The 19,652-nt window shown below is 36.8% G+C and overlaps 1 protein-coding gene across 6 annotated transcripts in view; it reads right to left on the minus strand.

Moving 5' to 3' along the window:
• The window catches only part of AKT3 (AKT serine/threonine kinase 3), a 282,616-nt gene that overhangs the window by 157,245 nt on the left and 105,719 nt on the right, over positions 1 to 19,652 (minus strand). The gene's annotated exons all lie outside the window — the stretch shown is intronic.

The following is a 19,652-nucleotide window of genomic DNA, read 5'->3' on the forward strand; positions in this document are numbered from 1 at the left end:
AGCCCACCAGACTCCTCTGTCCATGGGGTTCTCCAGGCAAGGAGTGGGTTGCCATTTCCTTCTCCATTAGTGACTATGAACGTGAGGTCGCTCAGTCGTGTCCACCTCTCTGCGACCTCCGGACTGTAGCCTACCAGGCTCCTCTGTCCATGGGATTTTCCAGGCAATAGTACTGGAGTGGATTGCCATTTCCTTCTCCAAGGGATCTTCCCAACCCAGGGATCGAACCCGGGTCTCCCACATCGTAGACAGACGCTTTACCGTCTGAGCCACCAGGGAAGTCCATTAGTGACTATACCCAGTCCTATTAACCACTCTTAGAAACAGGATCAGGCAGCTGTCCCAACATCCCTTGCCTTTCATCCAAAATTACTTAGTAATATTTAGTGAAGAGAGAGTATGTGACAGAAACAACAATTTTAAAAGAAAAACCTTAAAGAACCATCAACATCTGAGTGATAACCATCCTATACTGAATTTATTGATTCCTGAAGGTCAATCAAAGCCATTTCCTCTTTACTCCTCTTAAAAAAACACTTCTGCTTATCCCAGAACTTTCATCACTATATTCACTATATGAGCCTATTTGGTTTCTTTGTCTGCAAAATAGAGTTAGTACAACACTCAAATAATGCTTTATAATGCCCTGAGGAGATAAAATATTCTTTTTAGTGTTGTTTGTTCACTACAGTTATTACATGTATTAACTGTAAGGTATTCAATTATTTTTAAAATATTTTCAATTATTTTAAAAACTATCAATTATTTTAAAAATAATTATAACCCCAATACAGCTTAAGTACTGACTATAGCAGAGAAAAGGCTTCCCAAGTGGCACTTGGTAAAGAACCCGCCTGCCAATGCAGGAGACGTAAGAAGTGCAGGTTTGATCCCAGGTTGGGAAGATCCCCTGGAGAAGGAAATGGCAACCCAGCCCAGTACTCTTACCTGGAGAATCCCATGGGCAAAGGAGCCTGGCAGGCTACAATCTATGGGCTGGCAAAGAATCAGATACGACTGAGGCAACTGAGTATGCACCCATAGCAGAGAAAAATATGGTTCCAAAATAAAGGGATTAATATTGAATTAAGGGAATGAATACAATTTTCTGCAGCTCTATGCTAAATTTTTGAAGTAGGAAAATAATTTTATAGGATACAACATAAAACCATCATTTCTAAATGACCACTGACCTCACACCCCCAAAATAGTTACATTCAACAACTTTCTTGATATTCTCTTGAAATAACTGATCTCCCTTCAGATTTATGAAGCAATCATATAAATCACCAAATAAATGTTAGGTTATAAAAAAACAACCTTATATATCTTAGATGGTTCTCTAGAACTTGGTGTGCTCATTTTGCAGCAAGTAGGCATTATAAAAAGCACTTCAATTACAACAGTTACAGGTCTTTAGATTTACACATCAACAAAAATAAAATATTAGTGACAGCTACTACTGCACATGCTCCAGACATTCCAAAGATACGACTATCTTATTCAGTCCTTACAAATCCTTAAATATCAGGGGTTGTTTCCTTCTTTCAACACATGAAGAAATTCAGACATGTTAAAGGAACTTTCACAAAGTCACTCATTTAGTTAGCTGATATTTAAATCTGGTGTGAGTAACTTCAAAGACACTCTGCCTTGAATATTTCAAACACCTCCGTAAGTATATTTGCCCGCATAAAGATTTTACAAACGGTTCTGAGGTAACATGGTATGATGAATAAAGCACGGAACTGCAAGTCTGCTTTTATACAAGCTTGCTTTTGCTCAGCCTCTCACTAACATAAAGCACACTCTCAGTTTAACAGCTCTACCTGGAAAATGATTTGCTGCTTCCTCCCAAGCTTAGCAGGGATATCAAGACTGACTATATAGAACTATAAACATATGTACATAATTCTACATACAAAAATACGGACATATGTGCAGCTTTTCAAATAAAAGAAAAAACTAAATATACAAGACAAAGAAAAGGTCCTCTAGCCTTTTCAGCAAATACGGATTAGTCACTTGGGGAAAAACTGACATTTAAGATAGAAAGTTTTTCTAAATAGACCTGACCTCTATTTCTTTCTGAAGAGTAGAAAATAACAGATAATCTCCCTTTAGTCCTTTCAGAAAGACATTACTGTGGACATAAAGCTCTGTCAGTCTGTTTGCCTTTCAACCACACTTATGGCTTTTTTCTTAATAATTAGGCAACAAAACCCTAAATGTTTTAGGAAAGCATGAGTTTACCAAAAGTCAAAATAAAAACCCTCTAATTCCCCACACACTTTTTTGGTGATAGAAATAGAGAAAAAAGGAAATAGAGAAAGTCAGAGCTTCTCTTTCCATTTTCTAATAAACTCATATATGATTGGTCTTAAAGTTTTGCAAAACTTTGAGGTGTTCTACAACATAAACACCTTTCAGAAATTTTACCTAGCATCATTATTCCTTTTCAATTATTTAAAGTCAAAGTAATGAAAAAAAAAAAAAAAATAGTGCACCCTAAAGTGTTACCATAGCATTTAAAAAGATTTCAGTCAGACATATCAAATCTCTAATATCTAATGACAAGAATGAATCAGAAGGAAATAGACAATCAACGCATTACTCCATAAAGAAAATGCGTAACTGTCATTTCCAGAATCAAAGACAACCAAAAGAAAGAAGGGTAACCAAGAAGACCAGGCTGTTATACAACTTTGTTTCACAACTTGTATCCTAAGTTCAAAGTATGATGGAATTACTTAGTAAAGTGAATTTGGTAGTATCTCACCCCTAGTGGTAGGCTATAAAATCAATTCAATGAATAGTGTCAAACTGTTAATATGTGTGCATTAAGAGCAAGGTGATTCACCTGACTTATTTCCTAATCAAAATCTCCTGTTATCAGTTAGCAGCTCACACCTAATCCTAACCAAACAGATTAGCTATCATCTGTATGGAGAAATAAGGAAGGTTTTATTGCCATTTTAAGAGAAGCTGTTTTCTAAAACTAGACGTGAATAACAGAAGGAAGAGGAAGTACTAAGCCCCTAAACTAATTAACGAACTAAGGGGAAGGGGCATGCAGGAAAACAATGATAATTAGTATGTAGCCTTGGTTAACCAAATCCACACATACATTCATTCTGTATATGCACAAACATCAGCAGCATCATAAACCGTCTCAAGTTCTAGCCATTATTCAGTTCGACATCTGCACATGTTTATGCGTCTCTCCAAACAACCTCTTGAACACCCTGCTGGAGCTGTCATTTTTTTCTTCTCCCTATCTGGCAGATGGCAAGTCAACAATCGGCATCAACAGCAGCCGAATATCCCCCCCTCCATTCCACCCCCCTAAACAGACACAATAATAACTTCTTTGTGCTTCCCCACAATGCAGCTGCTTAAACCATTTCGCTACAAGGCTGCTTTGCCTTAATAAAAAAAAAAAAAAAAATCCCTTCTGTCAAGTCTAAAAAGCAGCATAATGTTAAGCAAGCTAAAGCCACAGCACAGCTGCAAACGGGCAGACACATTGACAGCTCCTCCCTTAACAAAGCCCTGTGAATTGAAGGGGGTTCATCTGAGGCTCACACAGTAATTAGTATAAAAAAGTCCGACAGCCTCTATTATGCTAAAGGAAAAAAAAAACTGGACAGAACTGGGCTGCTGTTTTGCGTCAAGAGTTCTGCTGCAGAGTAGATAAATCATGTTGGGTTTTTTCCTCTCTTTTTAAAGACAGTAATAAGGAGGATGAGAGAAGCTAATTTGAAAACTTGGACACAGTAATTGTACCATATGGTGAGCATTTATCCTTTCTGAAATGCACGCTAACAGTCACTTACATGCACACTGCTTTGTTTTACAGTTGTTATTCTCTCCACCATATTCATAAAATGGATTTGAATATCTGATACTCAAGAGAAGTTGTGTGTAATTAGCAACAGAACTGCCTGGGTTTAATTTATTGGCCTTGCACTCCAATCTAGAAAATGCAAAACAAAATTAAACAACGTGTCCACTTTGCAAAATGTTTTTTAACTGAAAAAAAGAAAAAAAAAGAATGAATACAGGTTCATAGGAGTATTGCTATTAAGGTACAGTATATTTTTGAAAATTCCAAAAGAATAAGCTATGGCTGTTAGAAAGATTTGAACAGACACATTTCAATATAGCAAATTACTAAATGACCTTCCATTAAGATCATGTCACTCAAGTCTGTATTTCACTGGTGCAGATATAACTCTTCTTCTTTTGTATCAGTAAACCTAGACAACAGAATTTCCTTGTATGTGTCCTAAAATTTTCTTCCAGAAAATCTGTCAATTAAATAGCTTAAGTACCATGTGCCAAGCACTATGAAAGGCACAAGAAGGATATATCCACAAGTTTTCAAAATTAGTTTTCTAAATTAAAATTTGAACATAAATTTTTGTTTGTCCACTTTGAAATCTATAAAAACCTACCTACCATTTTTTTTAAAAAGTGTTTAATCACATTAGGGCATTGCTTATAAATCCAATATATGACAGCGACATTTTTCTGACAAAGAAATATGAGTAGAAAAAAAACATAAGATTAATTTTTCCTTAATTGGAAGTAAATTCATTTTAATAACAGCTGTGTGTCTCGCTAGATAAAAAATGTAAAGTGTTTATTTTCCATGAACTATATTTTAAACACTGAACTATTCAACTAGAACTCATATGAATCACTGAAATTTCCAGTAAAGTGAAATGAAATCACAGGTCTGAATTTCTACCATTTACATGTACCCACAAGTACTGTTCTGACCAGTATTCTGGGGATACAAAAAAGTAATATATTTTAAGAAACTTTCAGTTCAACGTAGAACTCAGGAGTCCCTACTAAAGCTTTAAACGGGTGTCTTACATGATAGTAAACAATGTTGATATCAGTGGTAATGATATCCCAACACTATCCTAGAAGACTGTGCTCCCACCAAGGCAGGCAGGCATAATTACATTCAGAAGGACCAGTCCATCCAAAAGTTGCACCAGTAAATTCCTACAATAAATCTCTACCTTGGAAGATATAAACTTAGAAAATAAAATCTTTATCAATAACTACTGATACTGTGGCTTCCCTTTATGCTACTAGCATTGGGCCACAAAGCCAATTTACCCTAAAATTAAAATGTTTCATTTTTATACTTTGCTTTATAGTTTTCTAAACATTCCCACATATTAAAGACTGGCCTGACTTCAAAAAACTGTGTTACAGTATTTCATCATCAATTTTCCTTAGCTAACTATACCAACAACTTCTAATCTATCTGAAACCATTTTTGCACTATGCAATGCTAATGCAAAAAATCTAATTGTCCAAGGGGTAAATTAAGACTATTTTAAAAGTCTCTTTTAATAAGAAGTATGTGTTGAGTAAAAACAATAGTTTAAGAAGAATGCTTTGTGTAGTCACAATCTTAAAGACTTTAAGGGGGGAATGGATGGCAATGGGAAGAATAAAATTCAGTCTGAACTAAACTGTCAAGAAAATGTTTAAAAATTAGAATTAACAGAACCAAATGATACTACTATGTCCAATAAGCATTTTCATTTTGGTTTACCTAACATATATCTTTTTAAGAGCTCGTGTATGCCACAGAAGTAAAAAGTTGATGTTTCCTTATTAAATGTGAATAACCAAAATCCACATGCTGCTGCTGCTAAGTCGATTCAGTCATGTCCGACTCTGTGCAACCCCATAGACAGCAACCCACCAGGCTCCCCCGTCCCTGGGATTCTCCAGGCAAAAACATTGGAGTGGGTAAAATCCATATAACAGGTACCAAATACAATTTGTATTATATAGGATACCCTTAAATACCTGCATATATTTGGCCAAAGTCAGTGACACACCACTAAGAAAAGAATGACTGGTCTGCTGACGCCCTAACAATGATGGCAAACCCACTCCAAGACTTAAAAAGATTCAAGACTAACGTTCACACAGACTTCTTCAGCAGAAACAAAAGCAATGCATCAGTTTACAACAAACTTCTCATATCTGTTTAATAAAAAGCAAATCAAGCACGAAGAATGCCTATCACAGAATTTCAAATCAAGAGGGCCTAGAAGTTAAAAAGCAATGATTACTTAATATTTTATTACAATTACGTAGATAAAGAATGGGGAAAAAAAAAAGAGAGAGAGAGAGGGTATTTCTACAGTAGTAGTTAGAAGCAGGCAGGCCTCGGCCAAATACCCTTGATATTTTGTCTCTACACTGAGTACTCTTTTAAGGTTCTTTCAGTGGCAAGGAACAAAAACACACTTAAGCGAATACAAGCAAAGGGTTATTTATTTTAAGAATACAAAAATATCATCCGAGGAAAAGAGCTGTAAAGGCAGAATTTAGGCAAATTAGATCCGGAAAATGACAAGCATCACTTTCCTTTGTCTTGTTCAAGGATTGTGGGTGGTCTGGTTCTGTTTCCATTTCTGGTCTTTCTTCTTTCTTGCTACCATTTCCCCCAGCACTCCACTGCCTCTCTCTCCAAATGTCTGTTACCTTCTCTCTACCCACTAGCTCTTCACCTTGCTTAGAGGGTCAGCTCCCTCCTAAGTTACTAGCAATTCTAACCCCAACACAATGTTACGGCTTCATCTCTCCATCTCTTAACTATTTCTGTCTTTCACCTCTCCAACTCCTTGAAGGAGTTCTTGGGTCAGATGTCCACTAATCAGCTTGACTGGGGCAGGAGTATCTATCACAAATAACAGAAAGTGAAGGTAGAGCAGTTTTCCTTACAAAGGACTACAGAGAGAGCCATAAATCATTGGCCTCTCTAGTACACTTAGCCATACTAGCTGTGTGTATGTGTGTGTACCTCAAGAAACATATTTCTAATTTACTGGATTAGTTTTAGTAACTGGAAAAATTACTAATTATAAGCTTTCAGGAATTAGTCAATGAACACAGTAAAAAACAGTAACCTACCCCAACTGCTTTATGTTTTGAATGATTACTAGTTGGAACTATTAACACATCCAGGCAGAAGTCACTTGAGTCTGTCATCTGCTGTTAGTACACAAAACAGTCATGTTTTTTGCAAGTAGTTTTTACACAGTGTATTCAAGAATAATACTAATCATGTGGCAAAAGTGTATGTGACTCTGCATGACTACAGCTTCAGTTTGTATTATAATCTTTAGGTTACTACTATTGTGCACTGGGAATCTAAACCCCTCCCAAAGATTCTCATCCTATAGTTTTGAAATTGTGGGTCAAGATTTTTAATTTTCAGAGGTTAGGTAGCATCAAAAATATGAGGGCACTAACAGACTCCATCTGAGAGACAGAGTTCCAAAGGTTACTTAATTTTTCAGAGACTGAAAACTTAGCTTATCATAGAAATAATTTTACTACTATAAATGACGGTTAATTCCTACACGTCATTAGCTGAAAAAGCACCATACAGTATGAATCACAAGACGTGAGATTTTTGCAATGCTTCACTTTGCTTTCACTCCCATTATTTCATGGAATCCTCCCTTACTTTGTGAGATAGACAGGTCATCTATTAATATTTCAATCAGTATTTTCTGCTCCTATGAATGGCCCACAAAGAATGAGGAGATATTTTGCTCAAGAGTTTGAAAACTGTTTGACAGGAGAAGAGAATGATGTTGAGGCTTCCTATCATTGAATGGCCATGTACCAAAAATATAATAAAAGAAATATGAGTGAAAGTTTGCTCCTTCGGTCATTTATAACATTAAAATCTGAGGATATTATGATTTTACAGATTAGGAAACCAAGATTTAGAGCTGTGAAGAGACTTGTCCATTGACCAGTTCTTCTGAATTCAAGTCCAGCGTGGTTCCAGCTAACTGACAGGTTATACAGCATACGTTCACTTATATGTATAAGAAATCTTAGAAATTCAAATCATGTTTAATACCATTTCTATTTTACAAAATATTACAATGAATTCAGGACACTGAATAGAGATGGCAAGAATACACAGAAGAACTGTACAAAAAAGATCTTCATGACCCAAATAATCACGATGGTGTGATCACTGACCTAGAGCCAGACATCCTGGAATGTGAAGTCAAATGGGCCTTAGAAAGCATCGCTACGAACAAAGCTAGTGGAGGTGATGGAATTCCAGTTGAGCTATTCCAAATCCTGAAAGATGATGGTGTGAAAGTGCTGCACTCAATATGCCAGCAAATTTGGAAAACTCAGCAGTGGCCACAGGACTGGTAAAGGTCAGTTTTCATTCCAATCCTAAAGAAAGGCAATGCCAAAGAATGCTCAAACTACCGCACAATTGCACTCATCTCACACGCTAGCAAAGCAATGCTCAAAATTCTCCAAGCCAGGCTTCAGCAATATGTGAACCGTGAACTTCCTGATGTTCAAGCTGGTTTTAGAAAAGGCAGAGGAACCAGAGATCAAATTGCCAACATCCGCTGGATCATGGAAAAAGCAAGAGAGTTCCAGAAAAACATCTATTTCTGCTTTATTGACTATGCCAAAGTCTTTGACTGTGTGGATCACAATAAACTGTGGAGAATTCTGAAATAGATGGGAATACCAGACCACCTGACCTGCCTCTTGAGAAATCTGTACGCAGGTCAGGAAGCAACAGTTAGAACTGGACATGGAACAACAGACTGGTTCCAAATAGGAAAAGGAGTACGTCAAGGCTGTATATTGTCACCCTGTTTGTTTAACTTATATGCAGAGTACATCATGAGAAACGCTGGACTGGAAGAAACACAAGCTGGAATCAAGATTGCCACGAGAAGTATCAATAACCTCAGATATGCAGATGACACCACCCTTATGGCAGAAAGTGAAGAGGAACTCAAAAGCCTCTTGATGAAAGTGAAAGTGGAGAGTGAAAAAGTTGGCTTAAAGCTCAACATTCAGAAAACGAAGATCATGGCATCCAGTCCCACCACTTCATGGGACATAGACGGGGAAACAGTGGAAACAGTGTCAGACTTTATTTTTGTGGGCTCCAAAATCACTGCAGATGGTGACTGCAGCCATGAAATTAAAAGACGCTTACTCCTTGGAAGAAAGTTATGACCAACCTAGATAGCATATTCAAAAGCAGAGACATTACTTTGCCAACAAAGGTTCGTCTAGTCAAGGCTATGGTTTTTCCTGTGGTCATGTATGGATGTGAGAGTTGGACTGTGAAGAAGGCTGAGCGCTGAAGAATTGATGCTTTTGAACTGTGGTGTTGGAGAAGACTCTTGAGAGTCCCTTGGACTGCAAGGAGATCCAACCAGTCCATTCTGAAGGAGATCAGACCTGGGATTTCTTTGGAGGGAATGATGCTAAAGCTGAAACTCCAGTACTTTGGCCACCTCATGTGAAGAGTTGACTCACTGGAAAAGACTCTGATGCTGGGAGGGATTGGGGGCAGGAGGAGAAGGGGACGACAGAGGATGAGATGGCTGGATGGCATAACTGACTCGATGGACGTGAGTCTGAGTGAACTCCGGGAGTTAGTGATGGACAGGGAGGCCTGGTGTGCTGCGATTCACGGGGTCGCAAAGAGTCGGACACGACTGAGCGACTGATCTGATCTGATCTGATCTGATGATCTTCAGCATGCATGGGACTACGTGTAGGGTGGAAGAACAGAGCTACATTCTTTTCTTGCTGGATGCTACGCCCTGGAAGAGAGAGGATTCCTTCAATCAAAGGTTGCCACTGCTTCCTCAACACCACCCAAAGTACAGGTCAAACAGTCACTTACCACATGGATAAAAGGTAATTTCATCTGCAGCTGAGCTTCTGTGAACAGTGGGCAAGAAAATCCTCACATCTTACAGCCACAAACACAAGACTTGGGATGTTGGTATTCATAAGCCAATGACAGCACATATTCTCCTTGTTATTTACACAGGAGATAAAAACTAGAAACATCAGGTCAGTCGTGAAGTATATTTTTAATTTATATGTGTTATTAACTCTACAATTTTAAAGCTTTTTTTAAAAAAGCTAAGTCACAATATTCAACCAATCTGCTTTTTTTAATTGAGTGATAAAAATCTAGTTTTGTGGCACAAAAAGGTTAAATGGTATCAAATTAAACTACAAAAAAAGTAAATGTTAATTGAATTGATAAATGTTCCACTTTTCAAACGTTCTGTGCAGTATCTTACATGCCTAAAACAGAGTAAATTTCACCTATATTTAGGCACTGTAAAAATATGACATACTGTATTTTATATATGCATAAAACATAGCCATAATTCAATTCTTTTCTTTTCATGTACCTAAGAGAATGACTCATTTCAGACATGATGACTCATTTCAAAAATAATCTAACTAATGAATCTAAATTGTAGCATACACATGTAGGTTTGCAACTCTGTTCATTTAATCATTACACTTTTTTGTGAATATCGTATTTTGTCAAGATATTCATGAACTAAATTTGCAATAAGCAAAGAAGCACATTTGCAAACTGCGTACAGAATGAGACAAAATTCCCATTTTTAAAACCAATAAGTGTTTAAAATCCTATCCAACTCTGAGATTTGGTTTTCTTTTTTCACAATGTCCCCTACTCCTCCAGCTCCCAGGACTGCTCTCCTAATGTGCTTACACTATAACTTCCTGCTCTCTCTGTTTTTATCAGGTCCCTAACACATCATTCTAAATTTTTCTCACTATCCTTTATTCATCTCTCATCTTTGAGTTGGTTCCACATTGACTCCTCCTCCAACTGGAAACAAACTCAATTTCTCACTCACAGTTCCACTTTATTTTCTTGACTCCCACTTCCAACTCCAAACAAAGTGAATTAAATTGAGTAAACGAAATTATTCACTTTAACAAGTGTGTTAGTAAGCTACTTAAAGAGATAAACCATGGGATCTTATGGGCTTAACACAACCAAAATTTTATTTGCGGCTATGTAAAGTCAAACAAATATTCGTGATCCGTGTGTGGCTCTCCTCCAGGCAGTAATTAAAGGACCCAGACTTCTTCCTTCTGGAGTCTCACCCATCTCCTTGCCTTCTTGATTGACAACAGAAGAGACAAGAGAAAGAGGACTGAACACAGGGGACGTTTACAAGCTATGCCTGGAAGTCACAAAACTTAATGCTGCTCGTATTTTAGGAACCAGTACTTAAGACTATGGCCACATCTAGTATCAAGACTGACAGAAAAAGAGAGTCTGGCTGTGTAGGGTGGGGGTGAGAGTGATATTCAAATGAATTTAGTGAACAGGCAGCCTATCTCTGCTATACTGAACATCTAGTATATATTCTCAATAAATTCTTAACTACTTTGTATTACAAGGGATACATTAAAAAAAGGAAGCAAATGTACAACTAAAAATGATTAAAGTGGTATTAAAAGAAGTAAGAGGGATGAAAGCAGTCTCTGCCACTAAGGAGCTTAAAATTTTTTTCTGTTCACACACATACACACACACGAAACAGTTAAAAACATGTTTCAATACAAAAAGCATTAAATCAAACATGAGCAAGTGTCAAATACAGACTTCAATTGCTTTACCACACACACTACATAGAGCTCTATGATTTTTATCCAAATAGGGTCTCAACCTGACTGACCCTAGTTAATCATCTGGTCTAAAAGATGTGCGGAGAAAAAAGCAGACTTGGTAATACCACAATATTGCCTTAATTCAAGAGTTTAACCAGTTAAGAGGTGCTCTCCAGAAATACGATTATCTTTCAAAATTTTAAACGCAATAAACATTGTCGATTAACACAACTTGCATCAAATCAAAATGTAAAACACCATTTTCTTTTAAACATCTTCCAAGTTCACAGTATATCTCTCAGAAAAAAATTAGGTAAACCATTCTTTTAAAATAGCTACTGCAACACATTCCATTGGCAAACAGAGTTAAAAAATAAGTTGTTGTTGCTTAGTCACTAAGTCATATCAGACTCTCTTGTGACCCCCATGGACTGTAGCCTGCCAGGTTTCGCTGTCTGTGGGATTTCCCAGGCAAGAGTATTGGAGCAGGTTGCCATTTCCTTCTCCAGGGGATCTTCCCAACCGAGGGATCGAACCCATATCTCAAGTACTCTTACAATTTTTATGTTTTCTTACTATTTTTTATATCATGGAGAGAAAGGGGAATTAATAACTCCGGAAAATTTGTTATTCCAGTATAATCCTATCTATTTGGGACTTTAACAAGGTATTGGTATAGCCGTAGATCCCAACATGGTTAGTGCTAAAAGGAAACAGCTATTAGTGTAGTATTAGATAACACTTTTCTGTTGCTTCTGGATAACATACATCAGAGATGAGATTATCCTATTGATAACTTTTTTTAAAAGACTTTTAAGACTAGGAATTATGGTATGTTTCAGTTTTCATATCAAATTTAAATGTCTTCATATTACATAATAAAATCTCTAAAAGAGCCAAGCTTAAAATATTCTAAATAATTTCCTAACACATTTTGGAAAGGAATTTCTAATTTTACAGTCACTAAAATTTACATAGCTTAAAAGGTCACAGCAGGTGTTATGTTATTCTCACAAACAAAATGCTTCGCATTAAAAACAATTCATACATTTTGACACATCTGCTAAATTCATATTGCAAGTACTAGATTACTGGCTTAAGTTTTTATTGTTTTATTAGGCTTAACATTTGAACTTCTTACCATAAAAGAGAAATATGCTATAATGTAAAACTTTTCAGAAAGAGATCTGCAATAGAAATTACCTAAATTTATAATACACAATCATAATTCTATCACAAAACAAACACTAAAAACAACAGAAAATATCAATGAAACAAAAAGCTGTTTTTTTGTAAAGATAAACAAAACTGATAATCAACCCTTTATCCAGGCTCAGTAAGAAAAAAGAGAGACCCAAATAAACAAAAGTAAAACTAAGAGAAATTCTAACCAATATTCAGAAAACTAATCATAAAAGGATACTAAAAAAAGATATGCAACAAACTGTACAAAACAGAAAAATGGATGAATTTCTAGAAACATACAATCCTCCAAGACTGAATTAGGAAGAAAAAGATAATCTGAACAAATACATTAGTAGTACTAAAATTAAATCAGTAATCAAAAAACTCCCAGCAAACAAAAGTCCATGACTGGTCAGCTTCACTGGGAAATTCAAACAAATATATATTAAAAACAGTTAATACCTATCCTTCTCAAACTATCCAAAGAATGAAGAGGAAGGAATACTCCCATATTCATTCTATGAGGCCACCATTATCCTAATACCAAAACCAGGTAAGTGTCCTACAAAAAAAGAAAATTACAGGCCATTACCTCTGAAAAATACAGATGCAAAAATCCTCAACAGAACATTAGCAAATGTAATTCAACAATATATAAAAAGGATCATATATCATGATCAAGTGGGATTTACTTCAGGGATGCAAGGATAGTTAAATATCCACAAATCAATCAATGTAACACAACATATTAACAAAACAAAATCCCCACATGATCAACAGATGCAGAAAAATCATTTAATAAAAATTTATACCCATTCATGATTAAAAATTTAACAAAACTGGTATATAGGAAACATGTCTCAACAAGAAAAAGTTATTTGTGACAAACCCACAGCTAACATCATGCTCAACTCTGAAAAAAATGAAAGCTTTTCATCCAAAATCAGAAAAAAGAAAAGGATGCCCACACTTGCCATTTCTATTTAACACTGCATTGGAAGTCCTAGCCACAGAAATAAGACAAGAAAAAGAAATAAAAGACATCTACATCAGATGTGACAATTAAACTGTCACTACTTGCAGGATACATGATACTGTTAATAGAAAACTCTAGTCTCCACCAAAAAACTATTATAACAAATGAATTCAGTAAAGCTGCAGGATACAAGATGTACAGAAATCTGTTGCCTTTCTATACACTAATAATAAACTATCAAAATGAGAAAACATGAAAGCAACCCCAGTACAATCACATCAAGAAGAATAAAAAACCTAGGAATAAGCTTAATCAAGGAGGTGAAAGACCTATACTCCAAAAACTGTAAGACACCAATGAAGGAAGCTATAGATGACGCAAAGTTATGAAAAGATAACTTTTTAAAATACTCTCTTTAGGCAAGGGAAAAAAAAATAAATGGGAAATAATGAAACTTAAAAAGTTTTTTCACAGTGGGAGAAAAGTGGGAGAAAATATTTGCAAATAGTATATTTGATAAAACATTAATATCCAAAATATATAAATAGCTCATATAACTCAATATCCAAAAACCAAATAACCCATTTAAAAAATGGGCAGAAGACTGGAATAGATATTTTTCCAAACCAGACATACAGATGGCCAATTGGCACATGAAAAGATGTTCAACATCACTAATCATTAGGAAAATGCAAGTCAAAACAAAATGAGATAACCAGTTTAAATGTCTCTAGTAAAAAAGACAAGAAATAATGAGCACTGGTGGAAGATGTGGACCCGCAGTACACTGTTAGTGCGAATGTAAACAGGTACAGCCAGTATGGAAAAGAGTATGCAGGATCCTCAAAAAAATTAAAAATAGAACTACCGCATGATCCCAAAGGAACCAAAGGATACCAAAGGAACATTTCATGCAAAGATGGGCTCGATAAAGGACAGAAATGGTATGGAACTAACAGAAGCAGAAGATATTAAGAAGACATGGCAAAGAATACACAGAAGAACTGTACAAAAAAGATCTTCACGAGCCAAATAATCATGATGGTGTGATCACTGACCTAGAGCCAGACATCCTGCAATGTGAAGTCAAGTGGGCCTTAGAAAGCATCACTACGAACAAAGCTAGTGGAGGTGATGGAATTCCAGTTGAGCTATTCCAAATCCTGAAAGATGATGGCGTGAAAGTGCTGCACTCAATATGCCAGCAAATTTGGAAAACTCAGCAGTGGCCACAGGACTGGAAAAGGTCAGTTTTCATTCCAACCCCAAAGAAAGGCAATGCCAAAGAATGCTCAAACTACCGCACAATTGCACTCATCTCACACGCTAGCAAAGCAATGCTCAAAATTCTCCAAGCCAGGCTTCAGCAATATGTGAACCGTGAACTTCCTGATGTTCAAGCTGGTTTTAGAAAAGGCAGAGGAACCAGAGATCAAATTGCCAACATCCGCTGGATCATGGAAAAAGCAAGAGAGTTCCAGAAAAACATCTATTTCTGCTTTATTGACTATGCCAAAGCCTTTGACTGTGTGGATCACAATAAACTGTGGAGAATTCTGAAATAGATGGGAATACCAGACCACCTGACCTGCCTCTTGAGAAATCTGTACGCAGGTCAGGAAGCAACAGTTAGAACTGGACATGGAACAACAGACTGGTTCCAAATAGGAAAAGGAGTTCGTCAAGGCTGTATATTGTCACCCTGTTTGTTTAACTTATATGCAGAGTACATCATGAGAAACACTGGACTGGAAGAAACACAAGCTGGAATCAAGATTGCCGGGAGAAGTATCAATAACCTCACATATGCAGATGACACCACCCTTATGGCAGAAAGTGAAGAGGAACTCAAAAGCCTCTTGATGAAAGTGAAAGTGGAGAGTGAAAAAGTTGGCTTAAAGCTCAACATTCAGAAAACGAAGATCATGGCATCCGGCCCCACCACTTCATGGGAAATAGATGGGGAAACAGTGGGAACAGTGTCAGACTTTATTTTTGTGGGCTCCAAAATCACTGCAGATGGTGACTGCAGCCATGAAATTAAAAGACGCTTACTCCTTGGAAGAAAGTTATGACCAACCTAGATAGCATATTCAAAAGCAGAGACATTACTTTGCCAACAAAGGTCCGTCTAGTCAAGGCTATGGTTTTTCCTGTGGTCATGTATGGATGTGAGAGTTGGACTGTAAAGAAGGCTGAGCGCCAAAGAATTGATGCTTTTGAACTGTGGTGTTGGAGAAGACTCTTGAGAGTCCCTTGGACTGCAAGGAGATCCAACCAGTCCATTCTTCCCAGATCAGCCCTGGGATTTCTTTGGAGGGAATGATGCTAAAGCTGAAACTCCAGTACTTTGGCCACCTCATGCGAAGAGTTGACTCATTGGAAAAGACTCTGATGCTGGGAGGGATTGGGGGCAGGAGGAGAAGGGGATGACAGAGGATGAGATGGCTGGATGGCATCACTGACTCGATGGATGTGAGTCTCAGTAAACTCCGGGAGCTGGTGATGGACAGGGAGGCCTGGCGTGCTGCGATTCACGGGGTCGCAAAGAGTCAGACACGACTGAGCGACTGATCTGATCTGATCTGATGATCCCAAAATCCCCACTCTTGGGCATTCAGTAGAAGAAAACAACACTAATTCAAAAAGATATATGTACCCCAATGTTCACAGCAGCATTACTTACAGCTGCCAAGATACAAAAGCAACCTAAGTGTCCAGAAATAGATAAAGAAGATGTGGTGTTATTATACATTCAGTGGACTACCACTCAGCTACCCAAAGAGAATGAAATGTTGCTATTTGCAATAACACATATGGGTCTGGAGAGTATTATCCTTAGTGAAATAATTCAGACAGAAAAAGGCAGATATCACACATTTTCACTTATATATGTCAAATCTAAAAAATAAAACAAAGGGATGAACATAACAGAAACAAGCTCACAGATACAGAGGACAAATCAGTGGCTACTAGCTGGGAGAATGGGGCGAGGGGCAACATAGGGGAAGAGGAAGACGAGGTACAAACTACTAGGTATAAAATAAATTAAGACACAAGGATGATTACATACAACACAGGGAATATAGTCAATATTTTATAATAACTTTAAATGGAGTGGAACCTATAAAACTATCAAATCACTATGCTGTACACCTGAAACTAATATAACACTGTAAATCAACTGTACTTCAATTTTTAAAAAATTGTTTTTCTGTGCCATTGTTCAAATGCTGTGTTGAGACTGCTGGAGAAGACAGTACCCTTGTCCCTGAGGTCTTCCAAAGAAAAAGTCTACACTCAGGAAACAACTGAGAAAGGACAAGAAATAAGGGGAAAAAACACCAAGAATTCAGAGAAAGGTAAGATTAGTATTTTCTACTTTCAGTTCAGTTCAGTTCAGTCACTCAGTCATGTCCGACTCTTCGCGACCCCATGAATCGCAGCACGCCAGGCCTCCCTGTCCATCACCAACTCCTGGAGTTCACTCAAACTCACATCCATCGAGTCAGTGATGCCATCCAGCCATCTCATCCTCTGTCGTCCCCTTCTCCTCCTGCCCCCAATCCCTCCCAGCATCAGAGTCTTTTCCAATAAGCCAACTCTTCACATGAGGTGGCCAAAGTATTGGAATTTCAGCTTCACCATCAGTCCTTCCAATGAACACCCAGGACTAATCTCCTTTAGGATGGACTGATTGGATCTCCTTTCAGTCCAAGGGACTATCAAGAGTCTTCTCCAACACCACAGTTCAAAAGCATTAATTCTTCGGTGCTCAGCTTTCTTCACAGTCCAACTCTCACATCCATACATGACTACTGGAAAAACCATAGCCTTGACTAGACAGACCTTTGTTGGCAAAGTAATTTCTCTGCTTTTTAATATTTACATAGCAACAAAATAGGTTGATTATACATCTAGTTTTAAGGTTTTTAAGCCTAAATACCTTTAAGCCTAATTAGAGAACTATTAAGTGAACAAATCAGTAGGCAATATGAAAAACTGAGAATCAATAAGGAAGTTAGTTTCCAAAGACAATTTTTTCAAATACAAAAATGTGGGAAAATGTTCTACATTATGAAACTCACTATATCTTAAAAATTAGTTATATTTTTGACAAAATTATGTATTAAATAAACATCTCCAATCTAAAATATATTTTTATTATTGATTTTCATCATAATTTAAGACAAAGAATCCTAAATTATAGTGTAAATATGAATTAGCAGGGGTACTTAGTATAAATATACCTATCAGGCAGGGTCCCAAAACCAGACATTCTAATTACAGTTTCTGGAAAACTGCACTTTTAATAAGCATCCCAAGGGATTCTAATACACAGGGACTATACCCCATACTTTAAGGAATACTAACTTACTGCTAAATTTCTACTGGGAGAAGATATTTGGCCTTTCCTAGTCTGTTCTGATTACTCTGTTGCTGGGCATTATAACATATCTTAAGTTTGCTGAGTCCGGAGTTCAAACTGGGGGATAACCTACTTGTTTGCTAAATCTACTTCATATATTCATGAAAAGTATATGAAAAAGGAGTAAGATTTTATATGTATTAGATATAAATGCTTAAATAAATTCTAGTGGTAACATCTGGAAAAAACTCCCTGGATGAAAAAGTTTAGTTTTTCTAATCTATCAAAAACAGTTGTGTTAATATCATTAGACCTACCAACTCGATATAAAAATATTTTACACATAAAGTGAATTCAACTAAAGCAGATAATGACCTAAGACTATAGCAAATATTTAATACAGTCTTTTAGTAATACCTAAATTCAATCTCTATAACTTACAAAAGTAACTTCTCAAAATACCGGAAAACAATTATCCTGGAAAAGTTTGTATTTGCTCAACTTATCAACCAATAGTCTCTTTCTCAACCCAATAGAAAGTTCCTTATCTGTGGAAAAGTCCCCAGTCCTAAAAAACATGGACCAAAGACAAAAGGTTCCAGATGGGTCAAAGTGCTCAAACTGAGGATCAAGTCTGTCCTCTTTTATGGTTCTCATAGCCCTTAAAAGCCAATGTGTCCTCATGAAAAAGCAGGTAATTTGGCAATGACAGGGGTAGAGAGCAAAGAGGAATTCATTTTACCCAAACACCTAGCATCCTTCTACAAATACAACCACATTAAATCAAAGCAATGCAGGTAAGGTTCTGCCAACCCTGCCCCGTTTACGTGATTGCACAGGTGCCCTGCCCAAGGCTCCCTGCCTGAGCTGAGGAGAGAATGTCAGTGCTGTGCTAAAACCTGCCCCCAGTGGTGGGCCCACTCAGTCTTCAACAGATGACTTCCACACCCCCAGGTCATGATAGAAAATGAGCAATTCACACAGTATAAATTTTTTTTGGTTAATGTGAATGAATTACCATTCAAAAGGAACCCAATCTAGATAAAATACACAGGCTGAATATACACACTACTGGTCAAAATTGGGACAAGGCAGGCCAACCTGACATTTGTTAAAGGAATAAAAATAAAGGGCAGACAACAGACAACATTTAATCATAGGATCGGTCTTCATAAATCAACCTACAATACCAAAGGTTTATTATTATAAGGATTCTTGCTGTTAACTGCAATTTATAGGTTGGAACATGCAAAATTGAAGCCCTGTTCTTGAAACAATGCCTTTAGGGGAATTTAGAACTCAAGAAATGAAGTTTCACATCCTCAGTCTACAGAAAAGGAACCTCCTCCCTCATATTTCAAAGTATTTCTAGTAAAGAAAAAAAAGTAAAGCCAAAAAAATGAAGCATCATAAATATTTTAGAAACCCTCAAAAATTTAATAGATCTGATGCTGACATTAATTTTATAATAGAATTATAATACTGATTTGATGATAGTTATCCATAGTAGAATGTGGATATTTTGTAAGAACTGATGTAACCATAAGGACCTCGGCTACATCTCTTTAAGGTAAGTGAAAAATCACCATTTCAACAGCTTAAAGTACAACGTTGCAG

This window comes from Bubalus bubalis, chromosome 5 (assembly GCF_019923935.1).
Source record: "Bubalus bubalis isolate 160015118507 breed Murrah chromosome 5, NDDB_SH_1, whole genome shotgun sequence".
Lineage (NCBI taxonomy): Eukaryota > Metazoa > Chordata > Mammalia > Artiodactyla > Bovidae > Bubalus > Bubalus bubalis.